Below are 10,640 nucleotides of genomic sequence, written 5' to 3'. Positions count from 1 at the left end.
CTTAATAAAGCTAAGTTTTCCTTTCTTTATTCAGCATGGTCTAACTTTATTCTATTCGCCCAAAGGAAACAAAATCAGAATTTTGAATTTACCAATTTTGTCCTTCGAAACCTGATTTGAACATTTCCAATGGAATACTGGAAACCTAATTTGAATTTCTCCAACATATGGAATGTAATTGACAATCTTTGTCTTAGGTCTTCTCATTCCAATCATATGGTTAACACAATCAACAGTTTCGAATCAACTATTTTTATTTCGAATAAACAGTTTACATTTTTCGAAGTATGGAAACTTCCCTTAAAGATGGCACTGTTTTACTCTAAAAGAGTGAGTCCCTTTGTGTCCTTCACCGCTTAACCAAATATTGGTTTTATGTCACTTCGAAGTCTAGAACAAACAAATTCTAATTGTAGAGTATTTCAAATTTTACTTCGAAGAATTTTACTTTCATAAAAGCATGTCCTTAATCCTCTTGAAGTAAACAAACACCTGAGCATTCTTGTACTCTTAGGTATGAGCTGTGCTTTGAAGTTGACTTCCTGGTTTCGAAACCCTAGTTGGACGCTTGTCACCTAACTTTGGAGCCAAAGCTTGGCTTCGAAGCCAAATATTTGATATCGAAGCCAATATAAGTGTTTGAGATACGTTTCCCTCCCTAATTATCAATATTGAGAGAAACTTTTTGCATCCGTGCCTTTAGTACTTTTTTATGAAATCAACTCATTTTAAAACGATTGGGTATTTTTTGGACAGAAAGGTTTAAAAACCCTTTCCTTTTATGCTTTTAATTTACTTGCTCGCCCAACACACAAACCCTTCATCTCTATTGACTTCTCCTCTCCTTTATCCTCTTTCTCAACTTCGTCTTCTGAAAACTTCTGCCAATGGCTTCTTCCTCCTCGAAGATACCAGTTGTGGAGTGTGTGAGTCCATCTGTAGCTTTAAAAAGGATCATTGCTGAAGAGTGTGAGAAATATAAAGCTGGCGAGAAGAGTGCTATTGATGGGTGCATCTTCATTCCCCGTCGCCATGAACAACAAGAATATGTGCTTGGGCCTATTTTTAAAGAGGTCCCCACTGAGCTCCTAGCTTTGTGTCCGCATTTGGAGGATCATTGCCTCCTTTATGAAGGCGGTCTTAATTGGGGAAGCTGGAGAATGAACCGACCCCATCACTACTGGCCCACAGTAAGGCCAAAATGGGAGGAATTGTATGATCGGGTCGTCCCTGTTAGGACACTGGATCTTCAGGAGCTTTGCCTCTTCGATGCCCTTCAATTGTCCATGTTTACCATTTCAGAGGACCCATTTTTAATACCTGTTGCTCTTTGTTTTTGGAATTCTGCTTTCAATTTCTTCCAATTTAGATGTGGGATGATGGCTCCTACTGTCCTTGACATCTGCCATCTGTTAGGATTATCCTCTATTGGTACTCCCATTGGTCCAGACTATCCTGACCTCAAAATCCCTTTTTCTCTCCCCCCTCTGAACTCATCCTATAGTGACTTTGTCAAGGTTGAGAACAAAAGAGAAGGCCCTGTGACTGATAACGAATTCTTTTCTTTTTTATTGTATTGGCTTTGCAAATTCCTCTTCTGTACTTCTTCTCAGAGGATCATGCCTGAGTTTGCCCCTCTTGCCAAAGCCTTTGTTTTGCATAAAAAGGTGGCCTTAGCTCCATATGTTTTGGGTCATGTCTATAGAGCTTGTTCCCTCTTTTATGAAAAACCCATGGACGCCAATCAAGGAGGCCCATTTTGGATACTCCAACTCTGACTTTTTTGCATACTTCACTGATTTGCAGTTTAAATGTTTAAAGTTTTTGATGCCAAATCCTACCATTTATGGTATGAAGTTAGCCAATGTTTCACTTTATCTTTTCAACTTCACCTTTTACTTTTCTTTCTTTCACCAACTCCCAGCTTCTCCTTCTTCTCACACCTTCTGCCCCTTCGAAGCTATCAAAATTGGCCCAGCCTGGTTGAGGGCCTTTTTGAGTGATAGGTCCTGCTCTAGGCCTCAGCACAAAAATATGTGGGCTTTTATTTTGATCCCAAGGGAACTATTCATTGGTACTATGAACCCTAGAGCTTATAAATGCATCTCTGAGCCCTATTGCCCTGCCCAATTTGCTAGGCAATTTGAACTCTCACAAGAGATCCCTATCCCTCTCTGCAGTCAGTCCAATTCAAACCTTGCCAGCAAAGATTTGAAGGTTCTAAGATCTAGATTAGAAGAAGTAACCTCCAAGTTTATCCAAGACCTAATTGATTTTGAATACCTTCCCTTCATTCCTTAAAGCAATACACTGAAAATGTACCAGAACTGGTGGATGGCCAATATGGAGGTGCACTTGGCCATTTCTCCTCAAGATCTATTAATGGTACTAGATGTGCCTCAAGCCAAGTCTAAAGGGACTGGAGTTGTTACTTCCTCCACTGCCCATGCTACCCCAGTTCTTACTCCTATTAGTACAAAGTCTGCTCCTACTGCCTTACCTCTTCCTAGAGTTACTCGAGCTGCTTCGAAGAAAAGTATGCACTGCTGCTTCTTTTCTTTTCTCCTTCTTTATGAAACTTTTTCTTTTTACTTATAGTTCCTTCTTTGGTGTAGGTGGTGTAGGTGCCTCACAAGGAGACTCTCCTCAAAGAGCTCAAGCTTTAAATCTCCTCAAGAGCAAGCAGAAGCAACAAAGGAAAAGAAAACTCTTGCTTGATCCTGAAGAAAAGGTACTTGAGGCTCACGTGGAAGAAGAAGAAGCAGAAAAATAGCAAGAGACACCATTAAAAAGAAAGAAGAAAATGATGGTCTCTCTCTCTGATTTCACTGGGTACCCCATTCACTAAGCATCTATTAAAGCAATGGAAGCGAAACACTCTAAAGAAATCATTATATTCTAGAGGGCTAAAAAGAGAAGACAACAACAAATGCTTAGGGATGAAGCTGCTGCTGCTAATACACTCCAAAGAGAAACTGCAATGAAACAACAAACTGCTGAACATTATACCCTTTACAGTTCTCCAACCATTGCTACCACTTCTAAAACTAGTAATTTTCTTTTGTGTCTCTAATTTCCTTTCTCAAGTTTTGATACTAAAACTTAACATTGCTTTGTATTTCTTCTTTTGCAGTAGCAACTATTCTACCTTCTCCTTCAATAAAGACTTCTTCAGTTTCATCTGAAGTTGAAAGATTGTTAGAAGCATCCTCAAAAAGGAAAAGGAAGACTGGCACTAAAGTGCCTCAAAGTGTAGAGCCTATTCAGGAAATATTCTCACTCCCTGGTTCTACACTTTTCACATCTTTTGTGAGGCAAAGCATTCCTATATCCCTATCCTTCGGCTTAACTCCATACCTTCCTCTTCTAACCTTTCAATCAGCCCAATTTATTCTCCCTACAATCCTTACTGCTCTTTTCCCTCCTGAGGAGATCCCAGTTATTACTTCATCTCCAGTGATAACTGATTCTCTCAGAGAAGATACTAGCAGCTCACCAATTCTTTGTCCACTATCCCTATCCATCTCCAATCCCTCTTCTCTTAACCTACTAGTAGCCAGGACTGTGGAAACTGCTAAGGACACTTCATCCTCCTCTCTTATCCCTATGCAGCCATCTCTCCCTTCTACTAGAGCCCTTTCTGCACCAACCATGTCAATGGAAAAGGTGGACATTTTTTAAGCTAGACTAGCTAGCCTTTTTAACATGCCTTCTACCATTCCAATAGCCAGTAATGAAACTGAGCCACTGGTTCTGGCTGATTCTCTCTTGGAAATTTTTGAGAGCTCTTCCACTATCAGTAGGGCTTCTTCACCTTCACTGGATTTGGGTAGCTGTTTGGAGTTGTTGACATTGTTCTCGAGGATCCCCTTCAAAGCCTTGCAAAGACCTGTTATCAAGAATGGCTTCCTCTAGTGCTGCAAGGTTATTGAGCAATCCAACATGGCTATTTCAAGTCATTTATCTCAGGCAGCAGCTACCATTGACTTTTATATGCCAAAGCTGCAGAGGAAAAATTGTTGAGAGACCAGAAATTTGTTTCCCAGATACATGCTGAGGTGTCTGAATTAAAAAAACAACATTCTTTTGTCTCCCAATTTCGAGCCCAACTTTTGGAGAAGAAAGCTCAACTCGAATAAAAGTTATCAACAGTTAACCTGGCTTTGGATCGAACTGCCACCAAGCTACAAATCACCAACCAAGGACTGGCTGATCACAAGCAGGAGATGACTACAGCCATTCAGTTGTTCCCATCTCTTAAGAGTAGAGAATCAATTGTAAAGGAACAATTGAAACATTGTACTGACTTTCGGGCCAATCTATGGCCGCATGTATTTAACTCCTTATGAAATGAATTCTTTATTTGAGTGTTTTCATGCTTATCTTGTTTAACACTTACTATACTCCTTATGTTTCCCACACAGTTGGGTAATAAGGCTTCAAATACCTACCATTAATTTTCTTAGGGTGTACATACCCATTTAAATTTCTCAAATGATATGTTCCCTAAGGCAAGACTCTATGAACTTGATATGGTCCTTCCCAATTAGGTGTCTGTAGACCGCCCGAACTTCCTCCACGCGCGCCCCCTTTCGAAGAGGGTGCGGATTTGGGTTCTAACTACTACAGTTTGGACTCCTGTCACGATTCTGAATCTAATCTCACAAAGTACAATGTAAGACTGATAAATCACCAAAGAGTCCAAATCCGGCAAATCGTTTTAAAAAATCGATTTTAATCAAAAAGCGCCAAATATGGACTGCTTTGCCAGATTTCAGAGTCGCAACCTAAATATTTTGTTTTGGGAAAATTTAGAAAACCCTGACTCGTGCCTAAGGCCATGTGTCCGTCATCACCAAAGTTGTCTCGACTCGGAAACTTGGGTACGAGAGGGAAAAGTCCTGAAATGAACACCCCCGCTCGCCCGATCAAAGGATCGGCCTCTACTAATCATGATATGTTTTTTTGAAAACACATGTGTTCTTATTCCAGTTTATTAGCTAACTTACTATGTGATGCACACAATATACAAGTATAGACTAAATCACTCGATTTGGAACAGAACATCTCATGTTTGTTTTTTGAAAAGTGGTTTGAAATTGCTACCCTCAAGTAGGCTAAAATGCGGATTTGCCACCAAACAAGGTGGGCTTGAAACAACATGATTTTGCCACTCCAAGTGGGCTTAAAACGCACATTTTGATGAATTGTTCTAATTCAAGTAATAAAGCCTTCATCCACAAGCATTCATGCAGTTAAAGAAATTAAGCAAATAGCCTCATGGCAAGCATGCTGTCATGGCAACACTCACACACATGCAAGGATGCTAAAACGTAAACACTTACAGTGTACTCCGAGCCAAAACAGAAAACTAGTTAGAAATCATGCATGATCCTAACTATACAAGATGCCTAATGCAACACATGCAAAAATGAAACTAATAGGCTCGGCTATCTAAAATGGCATATGAATGCAACACTCGATAACATGCTTTGAAACACGTATTCAAGTAAGTATTGAAATTCAATGCAGTTTGAATAATGCACCGAGCCCAGTGCATGCAATACGAATGAAAGATGCACGCATGCAAAGCATAAGGTATGCTAATTGAAATATGCCCTAAACTAACCATCGAAAGCGGTTAAGTAAAAAGGAGAAAGACGTGGGGTTGAAAGACATTCACACACACACGCACACTTATTACAATATTTGCCCTCTCGATAGAGGGTCCAAATAAATAGGCTAAGCTATACTAAGCTACTTATTACAAACCAAACTAATTAACTATTCTAAGCTAATTAATTACAAACCAAATTGAAACTAGCTATGCTAAGCTAATTAGAATATTACAATAATGAATTAAATTAGCTAAATACATTAACTAATTAATTACAAAAATGACAAACTAACTAGCTAAATAAAGCAGTTAAAATGGCCTCGATGGGAGGGAGATATGCATGCTCGGTTTACTTCGCCCGAAAATGCATTGCGTTGCCATGAGTTGTCTCTGTTTGCACTTGCGGTGACCTCAGAGCATCGAACACATTTTCAGGTTGCCTCTACCACAAAACAGGAGCATTTTGGACAAATTTGCTGCACGTGGCCGGCCAGCCACTTCAACTGGTCGACAGGCTACTACAACTAGTTGGCAGGCCACTACAACTGGCTGGCAGGCTAGTGCAAGTGGCCGGCCGGCCACTTCCTTTTCCAGAACCTCAATTTTGCTGCAACAAAGATCAACAAAGGCACAATAATGCATTTACAAGGAAATGTATGTACAACTACTCTCCTTATCATTTCTCAAGCTCAAAGGAGCGTCGTACTCGACTCTCAAAGCACCAATCACGCATCTCAATGCATGATGGCCAAAGAGCCAAGCTCGCACAATATTAGTGAATGCACAAACAACACATAAGAGCCTCCGCCTCTATCATGCATGATCAAGAGGGTTTGCGACCAAGAAACGCAACACGTTTCATCACTTCGAGTATGAAACGTGCCACATTCCTTGTGTTTGGATTAACGTCCGATCCAAACACAATGCAATGCAAACAAGATGCTTATCTTTCAATGCTAAAGTGGTATACACAAGACTCTATCAGTTAAACAATGCATGTATGGCATGTTTAGAAGCTAAGGCATCAAAACTAGTGAAGTGTATTACACATGAGGCATGCACTACAATGCTCAAATGGTCAAACCACATATGGACAGACCTAAGATGCTCCAAAACAGTGACCAATACACACTAAAACTTAGGCACAAAAAGCAAGGAATGCATGCTCATCCGTTTGCTCGCAAGTAAGGCACAAAACTTAACTTTCAAACACATGGAAAGAGTGACATATATGGGAGCATGGCAGAAGTACAAGCATTGAAATCATATGCCAAACGATGACATATCATGCAAACAACACAAGTATGGCATGCTAGAGTCCTTAAGCACGAAAGCTAGTGAAGTACACAAGACTAGGGCTATGCAATGCAATGCTCAATGGACTAAACCAGCCTTAGACAGACCTCATGCATGCCAAGATAGTGGCCAAAACACTCTAAAATGATAGCATGAAAGGCAAGATAATGATGCTCATGCATTGGCTCATCAACAAGGCATAAAGGGCACAACTCTTAAACACAATTAAAGAGTGATAAACATAAGAGTTTAACAAGGCTATATGCTCTGAAATCATGTGAGAAATGATGCCATATTACATAAACATCACAAATAAGGTATGCTAGGAGGCCTAAGGCACAAGGCTAATAAGGGGCACTACACAAGAGGCATGCAATACATGGCACAAATGATTAAACCAGCTATGGACAGAGCTCAATTAGGCCAAAACAAAGACCAAAACACGTTGAGATGGTAGCCCAGAAGCCTAGGCAAGCATGCATACGTATTGGCTCATAAACAGGGCATAAGGCACAACTCACAAAAGCTATGAAAGAGTGGAATATGTGAGAGTGTGACTATGCTATACACACTGAAATCATGTGAGAAATGAGGCTAAGGCATGCAATCACCACAAGTAAGGCATGCAATCACCACAAGTAAAGCATGCAAGAGGCTTTGAAACTCAAAGCTAGTCAAGGCCCTTACACTACAACCATGCACAACAAGTCTCACATGGCCAAGATCACTCAAAAAAGAGCTAAGGTATGCCAAAATAATAGCAAATATGTGCTGAGATAGAGCTAACACAAGCTAGGATTAGAGGCATGAAGCATGATGCATACTAGGCCAACAAAGAGGATTACACTACAAGTACAAGAACCAAGCCAGAGGTGACTCCACCAACCAACATCAGAGCTAAAGAATGCTAAAACTAGAGTAAAAGCATGTGAGAGCATAGCCCAAATAAGCTAGAATGATGAGCCAAAGTAGCAAGCATGCAAGGCTAAATAGTAAGATTACACTACAAGTGTAAGAAGTATGCATGAGGTGACTCAACCAAGCCAAAACAGAGTTATACCATGCTGAAATAAGGCCAAAAATAAGCTGAGAACAAGCCAACACATGCTAGAATAAAGGACCAAAGCATTAAGCCCACAAGGCTAATTTGCAAGAATTACACTACAAGTGTAAGAAGCAATCAACCAATGGCCAAACCAACCAAAAACAAAGCTATGGCAGGTCCAACAAGTCACAAAAAAATGCTTAAGCTAGGTCACAACAGAGTAAAAGAGCATGCTCAAGTATGAGGCCAACAAAACATACAGGCAAGACAAAAGGGGAGGGGGATCACCCCCTCCTATTTTGGACCACAAAAGCAACTTTTTACCACTGAAATTCCTCTGAATTTCAATGGTAAAAAGGCCAAGCAAGGGAATAACCAAAAACTTAGAGAGTTGGCTCAAGAGGCCTAACAAGCCAAAGAGCAAAAGAGAGGGACCACCCTCCTAACCCCACAAGGTTCAAACCAACACCTTAAAGTCTTAAAATCAAAGTTTTTGAGAGGCTAAAATCAGCCTTTAAATAGCATGCAAAGGTGGTAAAAGACTTAAGCAAAACAAAGCTTAAAAGGGGCTAGTCTCTTACCCTTGATGAACAAAGGCAAGACAGCAACTTCAGCCACAATTTTTGGACCAAAACCAATCCAAAGTCCTCAAAACAAGCTCCAAGGGACCTCAGCTCCAAAATTATGGTGTTTGACTTGGTGTTGGTGTGCAAAAGTGTGAAGAAATAGCACTTCTAAGCACAATAGCACAATATACAGAGAGAGTGTGAGAATTCTAGAGAAAGGGGGATATTTTTGCTCTGGAAAAATGTTGAACTCCTCTCAAGGGAGAGGAAGCTCCCCTTATATAGGCCAAGCAAGCCAAAAAGCTTGCTCAATCCCTCCATACACATGTATAGACGATGAATTCAGTGAGCCACAGCTGGCTCAAAAGATCTACAAATATCTAAAAAGGAGAAAAAGTGACTGCCGGCTAGTTAAATGGTTGGCTCGCCACTTCCTCTAGCCAGCCGGCGTTAGACACCCCATTTTTGACCAACCTTAAGACTTAGACGTCACCAATTGAGCGCTCGGTGATGGTTCATATTGTGCTCGTTCTAAGGTTTCGGAGCCTCGGCTGCGAGCCTTGCCTCCGGACTTCGGGGCTCTTTTGTGCTTTATCTCGGTTTGCGAGCCAGGTCCTATTTTCTCTATTTTCTCTTCCTGAAGGGAAGGAGATGTCCCGTAGACCATCTCTCAGTGGTCGTAGGCTACGTTTCGTAGCCGTAGGCCATTTTTCCCGTTTGGAGACCAGTTTCCGATTTTCAGAGCCGTCGGCCGTGTGCCTCGGTTCGGGGCCGCTTAACTACCTCTGTTTGCTCTGGGTTTTGGCACACACCTTGTTTCCTCTCTTTTGAGGGACACTGTGGCCCGAGAGACCACCTTCGTGGTCGCACGCCACTTCCGGTACCTAACAACCTATTTTCGGGGCCCCAGACCGTGTGTTTTGGCCCCCGAACCCTCGTTTTGCATCGGTTAGGGTTCATTTTTGGTATGGACCCTATTTTCATTGTTTGGGAAGTGGTATTATAGTGGAAGACCAGAAATTCTTTTGGAAATCATTTTCTCTCTCCTCCAGCCAATCTTCTTGACAGAAAGCTGATTTTCCTTGCTTTTGGGCCATAATTTCTGGTCTCCCATACCACCATTGTGTTGCACTCATCTGGGAGGCCACCAATATGGGTAGGCCGACCATCGTTTCTTCCTGACCCTTTTGAACCTTGCTAGAAAGCTGGTTTTTCTCTCCCCTGGGCCACAATTTCTGGTTTCCCACCATACAGCTGTATTCTACTCATCTGGGAGGCCACCTTTCTGGTATGGTCGACCAGCATTTCACCTTGACCCTTTTGACCCCTAGTCGGCCGACCACCTTGGCTGGTCGACCAGCCTTCTGCTTTTTGGCCTTCATGAGTGCAACACAGCTGTGCCAGCTATGAAGCACTTGACCCTTCCTCCGGGATTTTGAGCCTTTTGTTTGTCTTCTTAAGGAAGATTTGATCCTTTTTCTTAGCTTCAAGGAGAAGCTTGACCCCTTTGGTCTAGCTTCCTCAAGAAGCTTGACCCTTTTGATTAAGCTTCTTTGAGAAGCTTTGACCCTTTCTTGAGGCTTCTTCAAGAAGCCTTGGCTCTCTTCCTCTATAAAACAAACCTTCCCTCTCCATTTGCAAGGTTTACAAAATTTAGCCAAGGCATATACATACTCTCCTCCATATCTCTCTCATCCAAGCTCAAATACTCCATTGTTCTTGGCCATTACACCACACCTCCTAGCACAACACCCCTACCATCCATCCAAGCACCTTGGAGCTGTTTTTCAGAGGTTGAAGGCTCACCTTCTTGGTCCAGAACTTGCTGCATTGCTGTGCTACAAGGGTAAGTCATCATTTCCCCCATTTTTTGCATTATTTTGCTTCATAACTTAGCCTTATTCGCAAGGATTTCTGGGTTTCATCTTAAACTAAAAAGTGTCTTATTTTGAGCTCCTCTTGAATTTTATTTAAGGATACTTTTCTGTTTGAGGTCATCTACCTCCTTGTACGCTCCATTCCTCTTTTTAGGCTTATTTTGCTTCCTATCTTAGCCTTACTTGCAAGCATTTTCGAGATTTTTCATAAACTGAAAAGAGTCTTATTTTGAGCCCCT

The sequence above is a fragment of the Camellia sinensis genome, chromosome 3 (assembly GCF_055761805.1).
Source record: "Camellia sinensis isolate YWXY chromosome 3, ASM5576180v1, whole genome shotgun sequence".
In the NCBI taxonomy this organism is placed as follows: Eukaryota; Viridiplantae; Streptophyta; class Magnoliopsida; order Ericales; family Theaceae; genus Camellia; species Camellia sinensis.
Note: the sequence above shows the minus strand (reverse complement) of the source record.